Source organism: Helianthus annuus, chromosome 12, assembly GCF_002127325.2.
Source record: "Helianthus annuus cultivar XRQ/B chromosome 12, HanXRQr2.0-SUNRISE, whole genome shotgun sequence".
In the NCBI taxonomy this organism is placed as follows: domain Eukaryota; kingdom Viridiplantae; phylum Streptophyta; class Magnoliopsida; order Asterales; family Asteraceae; genus Helianthus; species Helianthus annuus.
In genome coordinates, this window is record NC_035444.2 from 97,626,439 (window position 1) to 97,652,562 (window position 26,124).

The window sequence follows — 26,124 nt, forward strand, 5'->3', positions numbered from 1 at the left end:
GTTCCAGGGACTTATTTACTGTGAAAAACCCATGAAATCGAAGCTAAAGTCAAACCAAGCACATAGGAAAATGAATGGACTAAATTGGATAAGAATTGAGTGAGTTATGCTCACTTTAGTGAAGAGGTATGAATCTGTCTTGCTCCTGCAATCAACTGCGAATTGTGTGTGTTTAAGAGTGAGATTTGAGTTTGTAAAGTGGTAAGGAGGCCGAGATTAAGTTGTATTTATAGGGGGAGGATTAGGGTTAAGTTGTGTTAGTAACATCCAACTACTTGTATTAAATGCTAACCCAACTTAACCCTAATGTGACAACTCGAATTTCCAAGATTCCTATTTCTCATTTATTGCACGTTCACTTATTGTTTAGTTGTTTATTTGCACAATTAGTTGCCATGGAATTATATATGTTTTGATGCAATGAATCGTATTGTGTGATTGTGCATGGTTGGTTGTTAATTGTGAAATTGGTAAATATATGAACTTGGTGGTGAAACTATGAAATTGTTATGAGATGGTGTACATGTGTAACATATGATACTTAGGGAGGTAGAGGGTAATTAGTGAAATCCTAGAGATTCTTAACCCTAATCTCCTACCCTAATCATTCTCTAATCATTCACAAAGAATCAAAACACGTACTTTCACCTCCTCTAATCCTCTCTACAACCATCTTCTCATCATTCTTGGTTTCACAAGTCTTTTGCATCAAGTTGATCTTTCAATCCATTTGGAATCAATCAAGGTAATTGCTTAATCATTGTTGGTTGTTAGTAATTGATTGTTTGATTGTTATTAATCCTTGATTCTTGTAATTCTTGTAAACCCTAGTTCTTCTCATGCTAGTTCTGTAGTTGTTGATTTGATTCTGTCTATTGTGATAATGTTGTTGATTGGTTGTATAATCGACTGTCTGATGATTGGATACGTGATGTGCTAAAATCATTGATTATGATTAAGATTATTGTACTGTAAATATATGTGAAAATAAGGATTCACGATCGCATGAAGAACTAGAACGTAACTGATGCAATCGCATTGAACTTGAATGTTCGTATGTATTACTGATAGTTTGTCTGAGTTTTAAGCATGCTATAGTCCGACCTTTGATTACCTAAAGGGTCCGACCTTTATATTAATGTATGCTCCGAGTTTTAGCCAGTTATCTCTGTCCGAATTCTTTATCAAGCATGTTGTCCGAGCTTCATTTTATAAAACTCACAAAAGGGTCCGAATTTTATTTGCATAATGTGTCCGAGTTTTATCACAACTTGAATGTCCGACTTTTGTGACCTTTAGAAGGTCCAAGTTTGTTAATGAGGTGCATGGTCCGAGTTTCTTGAGCCCACCCCTAGTCCGACTTTGTGATAAAAAAATCCCCCAAGTCCGAGTTTCAGGAGAGATCCCCTGTCCGAGTATTTGGGAGGGGGGGGGGGGTGTTACCCCTTCTGTCCGAGTTTTATTATATATACTACATGTTCCGAGTTCTTTTAAGGCACTTATCTTGTCCGACTTTTATAAGGAACCAGGAGGGTGTCCGAGTTTCATTGATGCAAGGGTAGTCCGAACACCTTTTGATATGTTACTGTCCGAACTATTGTGCATAACACACTTAGTATGACTTTTATATGTAGACGTGTAGCCCGACCTTTTACTAGATATATTTGTGATCCGAGCTTTGTGGATAGTATATGGTCCGAATATGTTGGCTTGTTAATTGAACCAAGTTGATATTGAATGAAATATGATGATCCTATCACCACTGTATGCATGCTATTGAAAGCTACTTATTGTATGATGTCTGTACATTACCGTATGTTACCGTAATTGCTGCATATAACTGTATGACTCCATATGTGATTGTATAATACTGAAGGCAACTGTATGATCCCGTATGTATGAACATTCTATGTGATATCAGCATGTACACAATAATCACACAAAACACAGTTGCATGAATATCAAGGAATTGTAAACCATAAGTTGATGCAAACACTTACATCGTATCATGTGCAACATATCCTAGGTCTTATGTAACGGACTTAGACATTTACTAAACCTTAGAAGCAATAACATACCGAGCAAACCAAGGTGAGTTCACACTCTTACTAGGGCATGGGATTCCCAGGGCACGGGAATTGGGATTGAAGGATTGTGATTGAATAGATACGTACATACACTGTTACTAGACTACCATACCATCGTCGTCGGTTGTGCAGGACACATACGTAAAACCTACGTATACTTATGCTACTCGCTATCCTCGGTTGTGAAGGATACTCACGTAAAACCTACGTGAACTTATACTCACTACTGCCTCGGTTGTGTCAGGCACTTACGTAAAACCTACGTAAACCCCCGCGTACCCCTATCCTCGGTTGTGAAGGATTACTTACGTAAAACCTACGTAAACTTGTATGTGTTACTGTTCTCGGGATATGTAGAACACTTATGGTTACAAATAGTCTAGTGGTTATACAACATGGGAAGCCCCCACCAATAGAACGTACTATCGGCCCAGTAGAGCCACATGTTACAAACGAATATACTGTTACGCATTTACTTTCTGTGAACTCGCTCAACTAGTTGTTGATCCTCTGTTACATGCCTTGCAGGTCGTTAGATATATGGAGCTTGCACAGGGAGGAGCTAGTCATTGTGGGCTTGGATCGTGATTGTTTCTTAAAACACTTATGACATTACATACTTATTCATGTTGGGTTTTATCTATATGCTTCCGCTAAACAATGATAACTTACTTATGTTTTGGAACACCTTTCATATGGATTTGGTTTGGTTTAATGGCAATTACTTTTACTATATATATTGTTCTATATGATTGGTGGCTTGATCCTGGTCAGTCACGCTACCAAGCGGTGATACTCCGCAGGTGGATTTTGGGGGTGTGACAGATTGGTATCAGAGCCATTGGTTATAGAGAACTCGGTTTTAATATGGGGAAACGTTTTTATTAAAACTAGACTATAACCAGAACAGTGCTCTCAACGATCCACAACGACGCTTCGCTCCACGTGCAAGACTCGACATCCTAGGTAATAAGGTTTATGTTTATTGCCTACATGATAGAATTGCATAGAACTTTGCTCATGGTCTGCTTAGATTACATTGCTCACTACTTGTTATTGCTTGAACACACTTGTGTGCTTACATTCTTCTGTCATCGCACTACTCGCGAACTATTCTCACTTATTTTACCTTTACTATGAAGATCATGTCCGGACGTGTGAACATGACACAAGCCCAGCTGACGGCTTTCGTTAATGAACAAGTTGCTGCGGCACTTGCAGCTGCTCAAGCAGGTAGTATACCCTGCAGTTTAGACTCACACTAGGATCTTTAGATCCTACATTAACTCTTGTGTTTAACCTTGTCCTATTCGTACACAATAGGTCAACACGCTCAGCAGCCCGTCTGCACTTTCAAGAACTTTATGGATTGTCGTCCTAGCACATTTAGTGGCATTGAAGGAGCGGTTGGACTCCTCCACTGGTTTGAAAAGCTCGAGTCTGTGTTCGAGATGTGTGAATGCCCTGAGGCTCGCAGGGTCAAGTATGCCACTGGTACCTTAGAGGGGATTGCGTTAACTTGGTGGAACGCACAGGTGCAGATCCTAGGGTTGGCAGCTGCTAACGCCACCCCTTGGAATGATTTGAAGGAACTGATCAAAAGGGAATACTGCACTCGGGAAGACATTCATAAGCTGGAAGATGAACTTTATCATTTGAAAATGGTTGGGTCAGAGATTGAAGCTTATACCAAAAGGTCAAACGAGCTGGCCGTGCTGTGCCCAACTATGGTGGACCCTCCAATCAAGCGCATTGAGTTGTACCTCAAGGGATTAGCGCCAGAGATACAGAGCCATGTGACATCGGCTAATCATGACAACATTCAGGCTATTCAGCGCCTCGCTCATCACATCACAGATCAGGCAGTGGATCAGAACAAACTGCCTAAACGTATCAGCGCTACTACTACCGCTACTACTTCTGCTACACTTGCTACTCCCAGTGACAACAAGAGAAAATGGGATGGGGATTCCAGCAAGGGATCAGCTTCAGTTCAGTCACAGGTTCAGCAGCGAAAGACTGACAGTTATCAGAGTCCCGGTCAGCACTCTTCAGGTAGCCACAAGCAGGGCGGATATCGAGGGAACCTCCCAAAGTGTAACAACTGCAACAGACACCACAGTGGCCAGTGTAACAAGGGTCGCTGTCAAAGATGCCTCAAGATGGGTCATGAGGCCAAAGATTGTAGAAGCCCTCGGCCTGCGAACCAGAATCAGCAGCAGCCACAAGCACAGCAGAATCAGCAACAGGGTAACAAGGGTTGTTTTCATTGCGGCGCAGAAGGTCACTTCAAAAGGCACTGTCCTCAGCTAAACAGGAACCAGAACAACAACAATAACAACAATCAGGGAAATGGCAACAATAACAACAACGGTGGGAACAACGGCAATGAAGCAAGGGGTCGTGCATTTGTGTTGGGGCAAGGTGATGCCAGAAATGATCCCAACGTCGTTATGGGTAAGTTTCTTCTCGACGATATTTATGTTACTGTTTTGTTTGATTCGGGTGCGAATACGAGTTATATGCCTTTGAAAATGAGTAAATTGTTAAAACGTACACCAACACCCCTAAACACCAAACATGTCGTAGAACTAGCAAATGGTAAAAGTGTAGAAGCCACGCATGTAGTCAAGGGTTGTAACATCGATCTAGCGGGTCAAACCTTCTCGATTGATCTTATTCCGATAGTTTTGGGTAGTTTCGACATCGTCATCGGCATGGATTGGTTGTCCAAGCAGCAAGCGGAGATCCTATGCAAGGAGAAGATCATTCGTATTCCTCGTACGGGAAAGGAACCTCTCGAAGTTCAAGGCGACAAGAGTGGTGCTGTGGTTGGCATCATCTCTTTCTTGAAGGCTCAGAAATGTTTACGAAAGGGGCATACGGCTATCTTGGCACTAGTTACTGATGCAATTTCGAAAGAGAAAAGAATAGAGGATATTCCAGTTGTACGCGAATTTCCTCAAGTGTTTCCTGAAGATTTACCAGGTCTACCGCCTCATCGTCAGGTCGAGTTTCAAGTCGAGCTAGCTCCAGGAGCAGCGCCTATAGCTCGCGCACCGTATCGTCTAGCTCCAACGGAATTGGAAGAACTATCTAAGCAACTACAAGAGCTCTTGGATAAGGGCTTTATTCGTCCAAGCTCTTCGCCTTGGGGAGCTCCAGTACTATTTGTGAAAAAGAAGGATGACACTTTCAGAATGTGCATTGATTATCGCGAACTGAACAAGGTTACAGTGAAGAACCGCTATCCTCTTCCACGCATTGACGACTTATTCGACCAGTTGCAAGGGTCGAGTTACTACTCCAAAATTGATCTAAGGTCAGGGTATCATCAGTTGAGAGTCCGGGATGAGGACGTCTCTAAAACAGCATTCAGAACTCGCTATGGTCACTACGAGTTCCTAGTCATGCCATTTGGGCTTACGAACGCGCCGGCAGTTTTCATGGATCTTATGAACAGGGTGTGCAAACCCTATCTTGACAAGTTCGTCATTTTCTTCATCGACGACATTCTGATCTACTCCAAGAGTCAGGAGGAACACGAGCAGCACTTACGCCTTATCTTGGAACTTCTTCGAAAGGAACAACTGTACGCCAAGTTTTCAAAATGCGACTTCTGGCTTTGTGAAGTCCACTTCCTAGGCCATGTGGTGAACAGGGATGGGATTCATGTAGATCCATCCAAGGTAGATTCGATACGGAACTGGCCTGCACCGCGTACACCACCGGAAATACGCCAATTCTTGGGTTTGGCGGGGTATTACAGGCGATTTATCAAAGATTTCTCGAAGATCGCACAGCCACTTACTATATTGACACAGAAAGGTGTTACCTATCGCTGGGGTAATACACAAGAAACGGCTTTTCAGTACCTGAAGGATAGACTATGCAGCGCACCTATTCTCTCATTGCCAGAGAGCACGGATGATTTTGTGGTCTATTGTGACGCATCGACACAAGGGCTTGGTTGTGTATTGATGCAGCGGGATAAAGTTATTGCCTACGCCTCTTGTCAAGTCAAAGTTCATGAACGGAACTACACGACACACGATTTAGAGCTGGGAGCTGTTGTTTTTGCGCTTAAGATATGGCGACACTACCTGTACGGTACCAAGTGCACAATTTACACCGATCACAGGAGTCTCGAGCATATCTTCAAGCAGAAGGAATTGAACATGCGACAACGACAATGGGTCGAGTTACTTAATGATTACGAATGCGCCATCAAGTACCATCCATGCAAAGCCAATGTTGTGGCTAACGCTCTCAGTCGAAAAGACACTCTACCTAGATGCGTACGAGCCTTGCAGCTCACTATTCAGTCCAGTCTTCCCGCACAGATACGAACTGCTCAGATGGAAGCATTAAAGCCTGAAAACGTCAAAGCTGAAGCCTTACGCGGCTCAAGGCAACGAATGGAACAAAAGGAAGACGGCGCCTACTATGTAACGGGGCGTATTTGGGTCCCACTTTTTGGCGGTTTACGCGAGCTGGTAATGGACGAAGCTCACAAGTCCCGCTACTCGGTACATCCAGGGTCGGATTAGATGTACCACGATCTCAAAACAACATATTGGTGGCCTAGCATGAAAGCCCACATTGCTACTTACGTCGGCAAGTGTTTGACATGTGCAAAGGTCAAAGTGGAGTATCAGAAACTAGCGGGCCTACTTCAACAACCCAGGATACCACAGTGGAAATGGGAAGAGATTTCTATGGATTTTGTTACAGGCCTACCTAGATCTCAGCGTGGGAATGACACCATATGGGTGATCGTGGATCGACTCACCAAGTCTGCACACTTCCTGGCTATAAAGGAAACGGATAAGTTCTCCACTCTCGCAGACATCTATCTTAAATAAGTTGTTTCGAGGCACGGGGTGCCCACCTCCATCATTTCGGATCGGGATGCACGATTCACGTCAGAGCTATGGCAAGCGATGCACAAATCTTTTGGCTCACGATTAGACATGAGCACAGCATATCATCCTCAGACGGATGGGCAGTCTGAGCGAACGATCCAAACTCTTGAAGACATGCTTTGGGCATGTGTTATTGATTTCGGCAACGGCTAGGAAAAGCACCTCCCTTTGGTGGAGTTCTCATACAATAACAGCTATCACACCAGCATACAAGCCGCTCCATTCGAGGCATTGTACGGGCGTAAATGCCGGTCACCTCTCTATTGGGCAGAGGTGGGGGATAGTCAGATCACGGGTCCGGAGATTGTAGTGGACGCCACAGAAAAGATTGCACAAATACGACAACGCATGGCGGCAGCACGCGACTGTCAGAAAGCCTACGCGGATAAGCGTAGAAAACCGTTGGAATTTCAGGTCGGGGGCCGGGTTTTATTAAAAGTCTCACCCTGGAAGGGTGTGGTTCGTTTTGGCAAACGGGGCAAACTAAATCCGCGGTATGTCGGACCGTTCGAGATCATTGAGAAAATAGGCAAAGTGGCCTACAAGCTAAACCTACCAGCTGAACTCGGTGCAGTTCACAACGTATTTCACGTGTCGAATCTGAAGAAGTGCCTGTCAGATGAGACCCTCATAATTCCTTTTAAGGAACTCACTATCGACGAGCGGTTGCAGTTCGTCGAGGAACCAGTTGAAATCACGGACCGAGATGTTAAGGTCCTCAAAAGCAAGAGAATCCCTCTTGTTCGAGTTCGTTGGAACTCCCGACGTGGCCCAGAGTACACCGGGGAACGCGAAGACCAAATGAAAGAAAAGTACCCCCAGTTATTCGCAACCAATGCAACCACTACTGAGACTGAAGCTATTACTGCGGCATTTCAGGACGAAATTCCAAATCAACGGGGGATGATGTGACACCCCAGGAAAACCAGTGAACGATACAACTTACCTAGCTTCCTCAGTGAGTGCGTACCAAATTTCGGGACGAAATTTCTTTTAAGTTGGGGATAATGTGACAACTCGAATTTCCAAGATTCCTATTTCGCATTTATTGCACGTTCACTTATTGTTTAGTTGTTTATTTGCACAATTAGTTGCCATGGAATTATATATGTTTTGATGCAATGAATCGTATTGTGTAATTGTGCATGGTTGTTTGTTAATTGTGAAATTGGTAAATATATGAACTTGGTGGTGAAACTATGAAATTGTTATGAGATGGTGTACATGTGTAACATATGATACTTAGGGAGGTAGAGGGTAATTAGTGAAATCCTAGAGATTCTTAACCCTAATCTCCTACCCTAATCATTCTCTAATCATTCACAAAGAATCAAAACACGTACTTTCACCACCTCTAATCCTCTCTACAACCATCTTCTCATCATTCTTGGTTTCACAAGTCTTTTGCATCAAGTTGATCTTTCAATCCGTTTGGAATCAATCAAGGTAATTGCTTAATCATTGTTGGTTGTTAGTAATTGATTGTTTGATTGTTGTTAATCCTTGATTCTTGTAATTCTTGTAAACCCTAGTTCTTCTCATGCTAGTTCTGTAGTTGTTGATTTGATTCTGTCTATTGTGATAATGTTGTTGATTGGTTGTATAATCGACTACCTGATGATTGGATACGTGATGTGCTAAAACCATTGATTTTGATTAAGATTATTGTACTGTAAATATATGTGAAAATAAGGATTCACGATCGCATGAAGAACTAGAACGTAACTGATGCAATCGCATTGAACTTGAATGTTCGTATGTATTACTGATAGTTTGTCTGAGTTTTAAGCATGCTATAGTCCGACCTTTGATTACCTAAAGGGTCCGACCTTTATATTAATGTATGCTCCGAGTTTTAGCCAGTTATCTCTGTCCGAATTCTTTATCAAGCATGTTGTCCGAGCTTCATTTTATAAAACTCACAAAAGGGTCCGAATTTTATTTGCATAATGTGTCCGAGTTTTATCACAACTTGAATGTCCGACTTTTGTGACCTTTAGAAGGTCCGAGTTTGTTAATGAGGTGCATGGTCCGAGTTTCTTGAGCCCACCCCTAGTCCGACTTTGTGATAAAAAAATTCCCCAAGTCCGAGTTTCAGGAGAGATCCCCTGTCCGAGTATTTGGGGGGGGGGGTGTTACCCCTTCTCTCCGAGTTTTATTATATATACTACATGTTCCGAATTCTTTTAAGGCACTTATCTTGTCCGACTTTTATAAGGAACCAGGAGGGTTTCCGAGTTTCATTGATGCAAGGGTAGTCCGAACACCTTTTTATATGTTACTGTCCGAACTATTGTGCATAACACACTTAGTATGACTTTTATATGTAGACGTGTAGCCCGACCTTTTACTAGATATATTTGTGATCCGAGCTTTGTGGATATTATATGGTCCGAATATGTTGGCTTGTTAATGGAACCAAGTTGATATTGAATGAAATATGATGATCCTATCACCACTGTATGCATGCTATTGAAAGCTACTTATTGTATGATGTCTGTACATTACCGTATGTTACCGTAATTGCTGCATATAACTGTATGACTCCATATGTGATTGTATAATACTAAAGGCAACTGTATGATCCCGTATGTATGAACATTCTATGTGATATCAGCATGTACACAATAATCACACAAAACACAGTTGCATGAATATCAAGGAATTGTAAACCATAAGTTGATGCAAACACTTACATCGTATCATGTGCAACATATCCTAGGTCTTGTGTAACGGACTTAGACATTTACTAAACCTTAGAAGCAATAACATACCGAGCAAACCAAGGTGAGTTCACACTCTTACTAAGGCATGGGATTCCCAGGGCACGGGAATTGGGATTGAAGGATTGTGATTGAATAGATACGTAAATACATTGTTACTAGACTACCATACCATCGTCCTCGGTTGTGTAGGACACATACGTAAAACCTACGTATACTTATGCTACTCGCTATCCTCGTTTGTGAAGGATACTCACGTAAAACCTACGTGAACTTATACTCACTACTGCCTCGGTTGTGTCAGGCACTTACGTAAAACCAACGTAAACCCCCGCGTACCCCTATCCTCGGTTGTGAAGGATTACTTACGTAAAACCTACGTAAACTTGTACGTGTTACTGTTCTCGAGATATGTAGAACACTTATGGTTACGAATAGTCTAGTGGTTATACAACATGGGAAGCCCCCACCAATAGAACGTACTATCGGCCCAGTAGAGCCACATGTTATAAACGAATATATTGTTACGCATTTACTTCCTGTGAACTCGCTCAACTAGTTGTTGATCCTCTGTTACATGCCTTGCAGGTCGTTAGATATATGGAGCTTGCACAGGGAGGAGCTAGTCGTTGTGGGCTTGGATCGTGATTGTTTCTTAAAACACTTATGACATTACATACTTATTCATGTTGGGTTTTATCTATACGCTTCCGCTAAACAATGATAACTTACTTATGTTTTGGAACACCTTTCATATGGATTTGGTTTGGTTTAATGTGTCACACCCCGATTTTCGGTTTATGCGGAAGCGTATGGCGAGGTGTGACGAGAGCGGCAATCGTTACAATCAATCGAGTAAACAACATATTTGAAACATAAAAGATGTTCATCCATACATTTGATTCGAAACCATAGTTTACATTACATATGTCTTGTTTGAAACTTGAAACAACACCAACTTTAACTACATTATTCAAAGTTCAAAACATAACAATCGAAAACGGATGACATCACAAAAGCTTGCGTTCTTGATAACCACTTGAACATATTTTTCCAAAGCCGTCCACTAATCTCCTGTAATACATGTTAATTTTGAAAACGTCAACAAAAGTTGAGTGAATTCATGTTATTTTGTTTTCGCATCAAATGAGTCTCCAAAACATTTGAAGTAATAAAATTCGTTTTTGTATAGTATGATAAAAAAATTGTATGATCATTAGTGTGTTGCAAGGACACTAATATGTATGCCGAATAGCAGGCAACCAAACCTTGACAATTTATCGTGTGTGTCAACGACACTAGTTTGGACACAAAGGCACTCTTGACGATCGTGGTTATCGTTGTCGTTAAGAGTGGGGCTTGCCAAAACCCAAATAGATCTATCCGTTTGTTCCTCGGTACTTGTTTATTCATTAATGGCCCCTTTATTTTAAACACCTATCCGCATGTGATCAAAATAGTTTCATTGTATTATCATACTATTTGTAACATGTATACATCCCCGAAGTTTAAAACTATAAACATTCAAAGTAAAAGGGGAAAATATGAACTCACAGATTTGCGTTCCGTGCAAATCTCTATTCGATTCCTTGTTCGCGGTTCGTTTCTCGACCTACAAGTGTTCTAATTTAGTTAGACACTTAGGTTTGTTTTTGTGTATGGTACAAATATTCTATCTTGTATTTTGTTTTTGTGTTTTCATATATATATAACTTCCTTGTATATACACATTTATTTTATTTTATTTGTGTTTGAATGGGCTTAATTTATGTTTTAGAATTTAAGTCCATTTTGGGTATTTGGTGCTTATGGGCCTAGCCTAAATAACTTTGTTTAAAAATATGGGTCAAACCCAAATTAATTTATAGGAGTGGGCCTTAGCCCAAAACATTTTATAAAGGTAGGCCTAGCCCAATTTAGTTTATAGTTGTGGACTTAGCCCAAATAACTTGTGTAAGAATGGGCCTAGCCCAAATTGTTTTCTAAAATATATCTAGTCCATAATAATTTGTAAATATTGGGTTTTTAGCCCAAGTATTTTGTAAAGTGGGCTTTAGCCCAATTTTGACTAAAAATACATTTTAGTCCATTGTTTTGTAAAAGTGGGCCTAGCCCAAATTTTGTTTATGAGAAATGGGCCTTAGCCCAATTTTAATTTATGGACCACTTTTTAAACTACATAATTTTTGGGCTAGTAAATAAAATAAAAAAAATAATAATAATAGTAATACTTGTATTTTTATAAAAATCTAATTTTTATAAAAATTGTTACTTAAGCCATAGTTGAACATTTTAGTGCATTAACTTGTGTGACGGTTCGTATTTTATTTTAGTCATTTACTACTTGTAGGTTTTATTTATTCGTACCGTTTGTCCCGTTGTGTTGTCCGTCACGTTTTACCATTTGCTTTGTTTGTGCCATTTTTGTTTGTCCAAAAGTCCATATAGTCCAATAGTGTCCGAATCTGTCCGTTTGTGTTTTCGTGTCCAAGGATGGACATTTTATTTCGTTTTCAAGTTTATATATATATTTTTTAATTTTTTTTATGGATGTGTAATAATTTTGCATTTGTTCCTACTAGAACTAACATATGATGTACACATCAAAATATATAAACTTATGATACTTGATGAATATTTTGTAAGTACACATTTTATCCAAAAATATATACTTGTCATTTTTGTTTAGAAATCTTTTTATAAAACATGGATTTATGACTTTGTCCAAAAATTGATTAACCATGTTTAAAGACCTCAAATAATAATTTTAGTCGCAAACTTCTTTGTTTAACAACTTTTAATACATCACAAAATTTATAAAAATTTTGCCATAGTTTTATAGTTTTATTTGAAACATGGATTTTTCCCCAAGTTTATACAAAACTTGTTTTCAAATTATTTCAATACAAAACATCATCAAGTATCAATATCTATCAAAATTTGTCAACAAAAGTAGCATGAACATGATATTGTTCTTAACTTTCCCAAAAAGGAAACTTTATTCCTTATTTTTGCCAAAAATTTGTAAAACAAGATTTTATGAAAAACTCTTGTTCTAGATGTCTTACAAGGTCATTTGAAGCATAAATATATATATTCAAAACGTTTTCTAATAACATATTTTATACTTTCGATTCTTTCCAGAAATGGAAACTTTATTCAAGAATTTTTTCAAAAATTTAGTTTCTTAGATTTAAAAGATTTCTCATGCTTTTCTAGCATGCATGTTCATAATTTAAATCATCAAAACTCATGTTCATCACTTTTGTTGATGAATCTTGGTTGATCTAACATGCATGTTTTTAGATGATGTTTTTATACAAAATAACCAAGATTCTTGTTCACTAGTCTAAATTTCTCCAAGTTCATCCCAAAATCATAAAATAAAAATAAGACTAGGGTAGTGTTCTTACAATTTTTGCTAGAAAACTATTGATGAAGATGAGAAAATAAGATTATCCAAGGTTCCTAGTGCTTCTTCAAGTCTTGAACCCTTTTTGAATCATCTATCTTTCTCCATATTAGCAAGATTTCCTTATGTTTGAGATTTAAAATTATGAATATGGTGCTCTTCTTGGTTTGGTCGATTGGAAAGAAAGAGTGTAGAAGTTGGATGGTTTTTGCTTTGATGGTTTTGAAATGATGGAAAAATGTGAAGTGTAGAATTTTCCTTATGACATAATTTTCCACCATACACTAATCCCTTGATTTAGAGTTCCAACACATCTACATTTGAGATGAGTGGGCATGTGGGGACCCACATATGGACGTGAATCACCAAGGGGGCAAAGGGGTTTTGCTTATTTATTTATTTTATTTTTTTGTAAAAATCTTGTTTAAACTAGAACTTTAATAACTTTGATATTTTATATATAAATATCTACAAGGTTTTAAGTCTTCATATTTTAAAGTAGTGTGACACTAGGTAAAACTAGTTCACCAAAATTTTTAGTTTGTAATTCAGGTGAAAAAGTCGGTTCGGGTCCTGTACCGGGTTAAATACACTGACACTGTGTCTCGTTTAGATAAATACATAACAAAAATTATTTTTGCACTTGATTTATTATCCAACTAATTAATCCAACTTTTTAGACTAAAAATTTTATTGTTTTTGACACGGTTCCGGTACCGGCTTTACTGACTGGCAATTTACTGGACTAGCCGTACAACTTAACGCAATAAGATTCGATTGCGGATTTTGAATCGTTTTTAATACCCATTATATTATTTATGTCAAATAATATTTATTTTTGGGTTTTCGGACAGTTACTGTTTTGTTCTGCGGAATGCTGTACACTTCCGCATGATTGCTGTATTTTTCTGCGGACTTGGACAATTTGGTTTTTAATTGGAATTTTGTAAATAATAAGGCACATATTATTTTTGGACAAAGCTTTTTATAGAATATTTGTGTAGACATATCCGTATGTCTTGTTTTTATCGTGTCAGACTGTACCGCGACTAGTACTGACAAGTATTGTTTAATCGCGTTCCTATTGTTAGTCTAGGATATTGTTTCCAATCGCAACGGATTTCTTATCATAATTTACTATGATTTTTGTAATTCCTAGACTCTCAAGACTTTAATTAATTAAAATAAAGTCGTATACGCGAAAATAAAAATTTAAATAGTTGTTCAGGTTGTACGGAATTACCGGAATTTTGCCGATTGTCACATTCTCCCCCTGTTAAAGAAAATTTCGTCCCGAAATTTTAGGTTGCGTTATTCTTCGTTGGGACTTTCTTAAACAAATGAGGGTACTTCTTTTTGAATTTGTCTTCTCGTTCCCATGTGAACTCGAGTCCTCGTTTCGAGTTCCACCGGACTTTGAATAGTTTGATACGACTTCTCCTCGTTTTGTAAATCTTTGAAACCAGAACCTGAACAGGTTCTTCGATGAAATGGAGTTTTTTTTTCTTCTACATGGATTTCGTCCGGGGGAATAATAAGTGTTTCATCCGAAAGACACCTTTTCAAATTCGCCACATGAAAAGTGTCGTGAACGCTACTGAGTGTTTCTGGCAGTTTTAACTTGTAGGCGAGGTTTCCATTCTTTTCCAAGATTTCGTATGGTCCTATGTATCTCGGGCTAAGCTTCCCTTGCTTACCGAATCTAGCTACGCCTTTCCACGGCGAGACTTTTAGCAACACCTTGTCTCCAACCTCAAAAGACAATGGTTTACGACGTCTATCCGCGTAGCTTTTCTGTATGTCTCGAGCCGCCTTGATACGGTCTCGAATCCTGAATATCAGTAGTTTCTAGAACTAACTCAGGACCTAACATTTGTTTGTCGCCTAGTTCCGCCCAACATAGCGGAGATCGACACTTACGGCCATATAACGCTTCGAATGGTGTGGCTTTAATACTCATGTGATAACTGTTATTGTATGATAACTGTTATTGTATGAGAACTCCACTAGGGGCAAGTGAGTATCCCAATTTCCACCTAAGTCCATCACACAAGCACGCAACATGTCTTCTAAAGTTTGAATTGTGCGTTCACTTTGGTCGTCAGTTTGGGGATGAAAGGTCGTGCTCAAATTTAATTGGGATCCAAAGGCCTTTTGAAAAGACTGCCAAATCCTTGATATAAAACGACCGTCTCGGTCAGAGATTATCGACAAAGGTACACCATGTCTTGCTACAATTTCTCTGAGATAGATTTTAGCTAACTTCTCAGTACTATCTTTCTCCCGGATAGGCAAGAAGTGAGCTGACTTGGTTAATCGGTCGACGATTACCCAAATCATGTCGTGACCACTAGAAGTCCTGGGTAATTTAGTTACGAAATCCATAGAAATATGTTCCCATTTCCAATTAGGGATTTCGGGTTGTTGTAGCAATCTAGAAGGTTTTTGGTACTCGGCCTTAACTTTAGCACATGTTAGACATTTTCCAACATATGTCGCAATATCACCTTTGATATTAGGCCACCAATAAAATTCCTTGAGATCGTGATACATCTTATCTGTTCCAGGATATATCGAATACTTGAATTTATGTGCCTCGTCAAGTATTAGGTCTCGAAGACCACCAAAATGAGGAATCCAAATTCTATTAATGAAATATAAGGCTCCGTTCTCTTTCGACTCAAATTGTTCTTCCATACCTCTAAGCATTTCTGCTTTGATATTTTCTGGTTTAAATGCTTCTTGCTGAGCATCAAGAATTCGAGAGGTAAGGTTGTTATGAATCGTTAGCCTTAAAGATCGTACACGCAAAGGTTTAACTCGTTCTTTTTCGACTTAATGCATCCGCGACAACGTTCGCTTTGCCCGGATGATATTTGATCTCGCAGTCGTAGTCATTCAACAATTCAACCCATCGTCTTTGGCGCATATTTAACTCTTTCTGGTTGAATATATGTTGAAGACTCTTGTGATCCGTGAATATCGTGCATTTAGTACCATAAAGATAATGACGCCAAATTTTTAGTGCAAATACCACTGCACCTAACTCTAGGTCATGTGTGGTATAGTTCCTTTCGTGAATCTTTAGTTGGCGTGATGCGTATGCAATAACTTTTTCCCTTTGCATCAACACGCATCCTAACCCTTGTCGTGAGGCGTCACAATAGACTACGAAATTATCCGTACCGTCTGGGAGTGGCAGAATTGGAGCATTACAGAGTTTGTCTTTAAGCAGTTGAAAAGCTGCTTCTTGTTTCTCTCCCCATTCAAATTTCTTATCTTTTTGAGTGAGAGAAGTGAGGGATTGTGCAATCTTCGAAAAGTTCTCAATGAACCTTCGATAATAACCGGCCAATCCTAGGAATTGACGTATTTCAGTCGGTGTCTTTGGTGCACTCCAATTCTTTATGGCCTCAATTTTCGATGGATCAACGTGTATGCCTTTCTCGTTAACTACGTGTCCGAGAAATTGAACTTCGCGAAGCCAAAATTCGCATTTGGAAAATTTCGCATACAGTTTCTCCTTTTTCAACAACTCAAGAATAATTCTAAGATGGTGCTCGTGTTCATTCTTGTTTCGTGAATATATCAATATATCATCGATAAACACTATCACGAATTTGTCAAGGTAAGGCTTGCACACGCGATTCATTAAGTTCATGAACACTGCTGGTGCATTTGTTAAGCCAAAAGGCATAACAAGGAACTCGTAATGTCCGTAGCGAGTTCGGAATGCCTTTTTGGAACATTTTCTTCTTGAAATCTGAGTTGATGGTATCCTGATCTCAAATCGATCTTCGAATAATAGCTTAATCCTTGAAGTTGATCGAATAGATCGTCAATCCTAGGTAATGGATACCGATTCTTGATTGTGAGTTTATTCAACTCTCGATAGTCTATGCACATCCTAAAACTTCCGTCCTTCTTCTTCACGAACAACACTGGAGCTCCCCAAGGTGAGTGGCTTGGTCTAATGAAACCCTTATCCAACAACTCTTGAAGTTGTGTGGATAATTCTTGCATTTCCGAAGGAGCTAATCGGTATGGAGACTTTGCCATAGGTGCGGCACCTGGAATTAAGTCTATTCGAAATTCGACTTGTCGTTGTGGAGGTACTCCCGGTAAGTCTTCTGGAAAGACTTCAGGGAATTCCTTCACAACCGGGATTTCCTCAAGTTTTAGCTCCTTGGCCTTTTTATCAACTATGTGCGCTAAGAATGCTATACATCCTTTTCGTAGGCACTTTCGGGCTTTCATACAGGAAATAATTCGTAAAGACATTTCGTTTTTCTCACCGTGAACAAGAAGTGTTTCGTTATTAGGAAGGAGAATTCGAATGATCTTGTCGTAACATACGACTTCGGCTTGATTGATGGATAGCCAATCCATTCCAATTACAATATCAAAACTACCTAGTTGAATGGGCATTAGGTCAATTTTGAATTTTCGTCCTCCTAACTCTAAGGAGCATCCTTTAATAATGTTATTCACCTTTCCATTCGCTAATTCGATTGTAAATAGAACAGCTAGTTTAGTTGACTTTAGTCCAAGCATATCTTTAAATTCTAAAGATATAAAACTAAAATCTGCACCGGTATCAAATAAAATAGAAGCGAAATGATCGTTGACAGGAAACGTACCGGTGATTACGTTGGGATCCTGTCGCGCTTCTTTTGCTCCAACCACAAAGGCTCGTCCGCGGCCTTTGATTTCTTTGGGACAGTCTTTCTTGAAGTGTCCCATATCACCGCAATTGAAACAACCTTGGTTTTGTCCTCGTTCATTATCGTTTCTGTTGCCTCCTTCTTTCTTAACTACCTTGTTGTTACCCCAACATTTTTCTGTGCGGTGACCCATTTTCCCGCATTTATCACACTTGGTGGCTTGGCATCCACCATAGTTGTGATAACCACACTGTTTACACTTAGGTGCATTTCCATTATATTTCTTACCACTCGTTTCCGTTGTGGCAACGAATGCCTTGGTTTTTCTTACTTGTAGGGGTTTTCTTATGTTTGTTGTTCGACATAGAACCTATCTTGAAATATGAATACTTTCTCTTATTGTTACTCGAAGTAGACTCCACATGGGTCTCCTTTTTCACCGCACCTTTATTCAGTTTTCCCATCCTTACTACATCCTCGTAAGACTTAAGGCAAGAGTTATAGCCTGAGCAATTCTCAATATGGTTCCTCTAGTTCCGCCATTGTTTGAAGTATGGTTTGCTTCATGTTGTACGATTGCTTCTGCAACTCACTGGTTCAGTAGAGCATCAAGCTCAGCTTGTGTTATAGGTAAGGGTTCCGTTTGGGCTTAAAAAAAAGTGTTACTTCGTTCTGGTGCCATGATCTTCATATATATATAAAATATATATCGAAGAGATTAGACATGAACGAAAATAAAAACATATCGTCACGCACTTTGATCATAAGGTGAAGATAGATCATAATGATACTTATGCAAATCTTTTGCACCATATTCATCACATCCTTGCAGGGATGTAAAATAAATTACAACAGTGTGTCAATAAGAAAATACCAACTTATATATGCCATGTTACCTTTATACAATTATTTTAGTGAAGAAAACAAAAATAATCTCGGAGTTACATCACTTCGGTCGATACACGACATATAGTAATATATAAAATAAGGTGAAGTCTTTTCTTCACATTGTTCATGATTGATATTAAGTCTCCAAGTCTTCAACAGTCTTTAGTCTTTCACAAAATCGGGTATACTTCCCAAAAGTTAGTAATTGAACATAACTACCATGGTGTGGGATGTGAAAGTGAAGACATAGAAATTAGACCGTGAGGGCACGTAACCTCCTCCTCGAGACCAAAAATGTGCCTAATGGTGGCAGTCGAGTGGTTCTCAAGGGTACGAATGTGTTCCTCAAATGATAGAGGCGCTTTGTGGAATGTAGAGTGTGGAGGTACTGATAGGGGGAAAAATGATAGTAATGGGGCATTCCGGGGGAGGTCGAGTAGCAGAAATCTGAGTCTCAAGATCATGGACTCATCGAAAGGGAAAACTAAGATGAATCTTGGAAGATAAAACTCATAGTTTATAATAATAAGCGTAAAATGGCATGGAAGATAAGGATTAGATGGGCTCATGTCCGGTAGTGGAGGTTGAGAATGTGCATCAGAATAGTAAGGTGGAGAGTCGTGGGTGATAGGATGTATGTGTTGTCCATATGCCTTAGCAGAACAACCAGGAGGGGAAAGCCAAGCAGTTACCTCTATCCTTACAGTATGTATTCCATACTCTATGGACCTTGGTCGTCCAATGTAAGGAAAGTCCTTCGTCGCATTAACTCATGTGACGAATACATTGGTATTGTTTGAGCTCAACGAATTCCAACAAAGTTGTTATGATTTCTATAGATGTCGAATGGAATATGGTAAGAGACTTGTGCCATGGCTCGTGCCATATTACCCTTTGAGACAAAACAAATGTCAAATAACGGCTTTTATCGCAATAACTCCAATAAATATGATAAGGTGTTATAGGCACCGTGAGATTAACCCAAATGTTGGAGTTTTAGAATGTTTGAGGAAAATCCTTCCTGGATGGTTTTCCTAATTTGTTTTGCTTAGATGACTTGTCTCAACTGACTTGTGATATAGATCGGATGCTAGGCACGAAATCAATACGTGTAGTTTTTAATGTATTGTGGGGAATCATAGTAATCACCTTAGTTAGCATTCTAAGAAATGGAAAAATTGAATTCTTAAGTAACAACTCAAGAATTTTGAACAGGTAGTGATCATTAGTCTGACCCACAGGGCCCACCAGGATTCCCATCCACTGCAAGTTACTATTACGTGGGCCCCCGTAATAATAAATTGCCTTGTATGGTCACCCTAGCATTCCCTCGTTCAAAACAGACGATCAGTCAGAGAGGGGGACATGATTGTCTAATTACCTTTAACATAGAATGGACCTTCATGATGGTCCACGCGTTAATACTTGTAGCCATTGCTCGCGGAATGGCACGAAGTTAAGAAATAGAAGTAAGAGGATTCATAACAATAATGGTTGAATGGTTACCTTCAAGATGAGTGTTTCATCTTCCTTGTCTTGACAAGAATGTCACCAATCATGATTAATATGAACCATAGGGACCTTGTTCCTACTAATAGAGTATTCATCCAAGGCTACCACCTCCACCTAATTGTCATCATCGAGGTCAGGCATTTTCCGTATCTGAGGGAAAACAACCATCTTTTATGGAATGTCGAGCTCATGGTTTCACTTAGGGACTACGCCCTACCATGAGCTCATTAACAGATGCGAGGTCAATACGCTTGTTATGAGAGTCCAGAATAATAACAGAATTTGAATACTAAGATATCATAGTCGTGGCAAAATAATCCGTACAACATACACATGTGAACAACTTATAAATAATCGATTTTTGGACAATTGTACTTTTGTTTTCATCATTGTTTATATCATATATCGTTTCCAGTTCGACTTATTGTTATTGTGTCTAAACCCCATAGACTTGTACCAAATAAACTAGTCTTTTGGTATCATCGTTTCGAACTATCATTTAATACTATCACATAGTATCCTTGCATTATCGTTTTGTATTAGTGGACGCTTTGTAAAAATATAATGTAGAACGCTTGTTGTAAAGAACTTCGTTTTGAAATTGTAGACTAGACTCAAAAAGAATCTTAGTTCACTACAATTGATGCTCTGATACCAGGTCTGTCACACCCCGATTTTCGGTTTATGCGGAAGCGTATGGCGAGGTGTGACGAGAGCGGCAATCGTTACAATCAATCGAGTAAACAACATATTTGAAACATAAAAGATGTTCATCCATACATTTGATTCGAAACCATAGTTTACATTACATATGTCTTGTTTGAAACTTGAAACAACACCAACTTTAACTACATTATTCAAAGTTCAAAACATAACAATCGAAAACGGATGACATCACAAAAGCTTGCGTTCTTGATAACCACTTGAACATATTTTTCCAAAGCCGTCCACTAATCTCCTGTAATACATGTTAATTTTGAAAACGTCAACAAAAGTTGAGTGAATTCATGTTATTTTGTTTTCGCATCAAATGAGTCTCCAAAACATTTGAAGTAATAAAATTCGTTTTTGTATAGTATGATAAAAAAATTGTATGATCATTTGTGTGTTGCAAGGACACTAATATGTATGCCGAATAGGAGGCAACCAAACCTTGACAATTTATCGTGTGTGTCAACGACACTAGTTTGGACACAAAGGCACTCTTGACGATCGTGGTTATCGTTGTCGTTAAGAGTGGGGCTTGCCAAAACCCAAATAGATCTATCCGTTTGTTCCTCGGTACTTGTTTATTCATTAATGGCCCCTTTATTTTAAACACCTATCCGCATGTGATCAAAATAGTTTCATTGTATTATCATACTATTTGTAACATGTATACATCCCCGAAGTTTAAAACTATAAACATTCAAAGTAAAAGGGGAAAATATGAACTCACAGATTTGCGTTCCGTGCAAATCTCTATTCGATTCCTAGTTCGCGGTTCGTTTCTCGACCTACAAGTGTTCTAATTTAGTTAGACACTTAGGTTTGTTTTTGTGTATGGTACAAATATTCTATCTTGTATTTTGTTTTTGTGTTTTCATGTATATATATAACTTCCTTGTATATACACATTTCTTTTATTTTATTTGTGTTTGAATGGGCTTAATTTATGTTTTAGAATTTAAGTCCATTTTGGGTATTTGGTGCTTATGGGCCTAGCCTAAATAACTTTGTTTAAAAATATGGGTCAAACCCAAATTAATTTGTAGGAGTGGGCCTTAGCCCAAAACATTTTATAAAGGTAGGCCTAGCCCAATTTAGTTTATAGTTGTGGACTTAGCCCAAATAACTTGTGTAAGAATGGGCCTAGCCCAAATTGTTTTCTAAAATATATCTAGTACATAATAATTTGTAAATATTGGGTTTTTAGCCCAAGTATTTTGTAAAGTGGGCTTTAGCCCAATTTTGACTAAAAATACATTTTAGTCCATTGTTTTGTAAAAGTGGGCCTAGCCCAAATTTTGTTTATGAGAAATGGGCCTTAGCCCAATTTTAATTTATGGACCACTTTTTAAACTACATAATTTTTGGGCTAGTAAATAAAATAAAAAAAATAATAATAATAGTAATACTTGTATTTTTATAAAAATCTAATTTTTATAAAAATTATTACTTATGCCATAGTTGAACATTTTAGTGCATAAACTTGTGTAACGGTTCTTATTTTATTCTAGTCATTTACTACTTGTAGGTTTTATTTATTCGTACCGTTTGTCCCGTTGTGTTGTCCGTCACGTTTTACCATTTGCTTTGTTTTTGCCATTTTTGTTTGTCCAAAAGTCCATATAGTCTAATAGTGTCCGAATCTGTCCGTTTGTGTTTTCGTGTCCAAGGATGGACATTTTATTTCGTTTTCAAGTTTATATATGTATTTTGTAATTTTTTTTATGGATGTGTAATAATTTTGCATTTGTTCCTACTAGAACTAACATATGATGTACACATCAAAATATATAAACTTATGATACATGATGAATATTTTGTAAGTACACATTTTATCCAAAAATATATACTTGTCATTTTTGTTTAGAAATCTTTTTATAAAACATGGATTTATGACTTTGTCCAAAAATTGATTAACCATGTTTAAAGACCTCAAATAATAATTTTAGTCGCAAACTTCTTTGTTTAACAACTTTTAATACATCACAAAATTTATAAAAATTTTGCCATAGTTTTATTTGAAACATGGATTTTTCCCCAAGTTTATACAAAACTTGTTTTCAAATTATTTCAATACAAAACATCATCAAGTATCAATATCTATCAAAATTTGTCAACAAAAGTAGCATGAACATGATATTGTTCTTAACTTTCCCAAAAAGGAAACTTTATTCCTTATTTTTGCCAAAAATTTGTAAAACAAGATTTTATGAAAAACTCTTGTTCTAGATGTCTTACAAGGTCATTTGAAGCATAAATATATATATTCAAAACGTTTTCTAATTACATATTTTATACTTTCGATTCTTTCCAGAAATGGAAACTTTATTCAAGAAATTTTTCAAAAATTTAGTTTCTTAGATTTAAAAGATTTCTCATGCTTTTCTAGCATGCATGTTCATAATTTAAATCATCAAAACTCATGTTCATCACTTTTGTTGATGAATCTTGGTTGATCTAAAATACATGTTTTTAGATCTTGTTTTTATACAAAATAACCAAGATTCTTGTTCACTAGTCTAAATTTCTCCAAGTTCATCCCAAAATCATAAAATAAAAATAAGACTAGGGTAGTGTTCTTACAATTTTTGCTAGAAAACTATTGATGAAGATGAGAAAATAAGATTATCCAAGGTTCCTAGTGCTTCTTCAAGTCTTGAACCCTTTTTGAATCATCTATCTTTCTCCATATTAGCAAGATTTCCTTATGTTTGAGATTTAAAATTATGAATATGGTGCTCTTCTTGGTTTGGTCAATTGGAAAGAAAGAGTGTAGAAGTTGGATGGTTTTTGCTTTGATGGTTTTGAAATGATGGAAAAATGTGAAGTGTAGAATTTTCCTTATGACATAATTTTCCACCATACACTAATCCCTTGATTTAGAGTTCCAACACATCTACATTTGAGATGAGTGGGCATGTGGGGACCCACATATGGACGTGAATCACCAAGGGGGCAAAGGGGTTTTGCTCATTTATTTATTTTATTTTTTTGTAAAAATCTTGTTTAAACTAGAACTTTAATAACTTTGATATTTTATATATAAATATCTACAAGGTTTTAAGTCTTCATATTTTAAAGTAGTGTGACACTAGGTAAAACTAGTTCACCAAAATTTTTAGTTTGTAATTCAGGTGAAAAAGTCGGTTCGGGTCCTGTACCGGGTTAAATACACTGACACTGTGTCTCGTTTAGATAAATACATAACAAAAATTATTTTTGCACTTGATTTATTATCCAACTAATTAATTCAACTTTTTAGACTAAAAATTTTATTGTTTTTGACACGGTTCCGGTACCGGCTTTACTGACTGGCAATTTACTGGACTAGCCGTACAACTTAACGCAATAAGATTCGATTGCGGATTTTGAATCGTTTTTAATACCCATTATATTATTTATGTCAAATAATATTTATTTTTGGGTTTTCGGACAGTTACTGTTTTGTTCTGCGGAATGCTGTACACTTCCGCATGATTGCTGTATTTTTCTGCGGACTTGGACAATTTGGTTTTTAATTGGAATTTTGTAAATAATAAGGCACATATTATTTTTGGACAAAGCTTTTTATAGAATATTTGTGTAGACATATCCGTATGTCTTGTTTTTATCGTGTCAGACTGTACCGCGACTAGTACTGACAAGTATTGTTTAATCGCGTTCCTATTGTTAGTCTAGGATATTGTTTCCAATCGCAACGGATTTCTTATCATAATTTACTATGATTTTTGTAATTCCTAGACTCTCAAGACTTTAATTAATTAAAATAAAGTCGTATACGCGAAAATAAAAATTTAAATAGTTGTTCAGGTTGTACGGAATTACCGGAATTTTGATGATTGTCACATAATGGCAATTACTTTTACTATATATATTGTTCTATATGATTGGTGGCTTGATCCTGGTCAGTCACGCTCCCAAGCAGTGATACTCCGCAGGTGGATTTTGGGGGTGTGACACTAATCCTCCCCCCTATAAATACAACTTAATCACGGCCTCCTTACCACTTTACAAACTCAAATCTCACTCTTAAACACACACTTCGCAGCCGATTGCAGGAGCAAGACAGATTCATACCTCTTCACTAAAGTGAGCATAACTCACTCAATTCTTATCCGATTTAGTCCATTCTTTTTTCTATGTGCTTGGATGACCTTAGCTTCGATTTCATGGGTTTTTCACAGTAAATAAGTCCCTGGAACTTTGCCAAAAAGGCTCCAAAGTTGTTGGTGCACTGAATGTCTGTTGACTACGTCTGTATTGAGTCTTAGGTCTAGATACGCTGTACGGAGTCGAAAAACAGGTTTTGTATAGTTAGAGGTTAATTTCGCTCCTAATGACAGGTAGGTCATTAGAAGCGAAATCAGTTAGACATGTTATTTCGCTCCTGGTGCTTAGTATGTTAATTTCGCTCATAGGTTCATTAGGGGTTTCGCCCTAAATCAACACATGGGGTTTCGCTCCTAGGTGTCTGGAGAGAAATCAGAACAATATAAATACCTAGTGTGTGATTTCGCTTGAGTAAGTCTTTGGAGCGACATCTAAGCTGAGGTGCTGCCGGATTTTTGTCAGAATACACTGTAAAAGCTTGGATTTCAGTAATATAAAAGGAAATTAAGAAGAAAAGTTGTTATCAGTGTAGACAAAGAAACAACAGCTTTTCTTCTTAATTTCCTCTTATATTACTTAAATCCAAGCTTTTACGATGTATTCTGACAAAAATCCGGCAGCACCTCAGCTTAGATTTCGCTCCAAACACTTACTCAAGCGAAATCACACACTAGGTATTTATATTTTTCTGATTTCGCTCCAGACACCTAGGAGCGAAACCCCATGTGTTGATTTAGGGTGAAACCCCTAATGAACCTATGAGCGAAATTAACATGCTAAGCACCAGGAGCGAAATAACATGTCTAACTGATTTCGCTTCTAATGACCTACCTGTCATTAGGAGCGAAATTAACCTCTAACTATACAAAACCTATTTTTCGACTCCGTACAACCTATCTAGACCTAAGACTCAATACAGACGTAGTCAACAGACATTCAGTGCACCAACAACTTTGGAGCCTTTTTGGCAAAGTTCCAGGGACTTATTTACTGTGAAAAACCCATGAAATCGAAGCTAAGGTCAATCCAAGCACATAGGAAAAAGAATGGACTAAATCGGATAAGAATTGAGTGAGTTATGCTCACTTTAGTGAA

At 38.0% G+C, this 26,124-nt stretch overlaps 1 long non-coding RNA gene across 2 annotated transcripts; it reads right to left on the reverse strand.

The window, feature by feature from the left end:
• Positions 1 to 10,589: 10,589 nt before the first annotated feature.
• On the reverse strand, positions 10,590 to 23,778 carry LOC110939999. Of its 2 annotated transcripts, XR_002592709.2 has the most exons (4): positions 23,503 to 23,778; positions 21,650 to 21,707; positions 11,290 to 11,347; positions 10,590 to 10,809 (listed from the first exon to the last, which is right to left on the reverse strand). It is a non-coding gene; the product is annotated as an uncharacterized LOC110939999 (long non-coding RNA). The 2 variants fall into 2 exon arrangements; XR_004875453.1 differs by lacking the exons at positions 10,590 to 10,809; positions 11,290 to 11,347 and adding an exon at positions 20,950 to 21,169.
• Between the last annotated feature and the right edge of the window lie 2,346 nt (positions 23,779 to 26,124).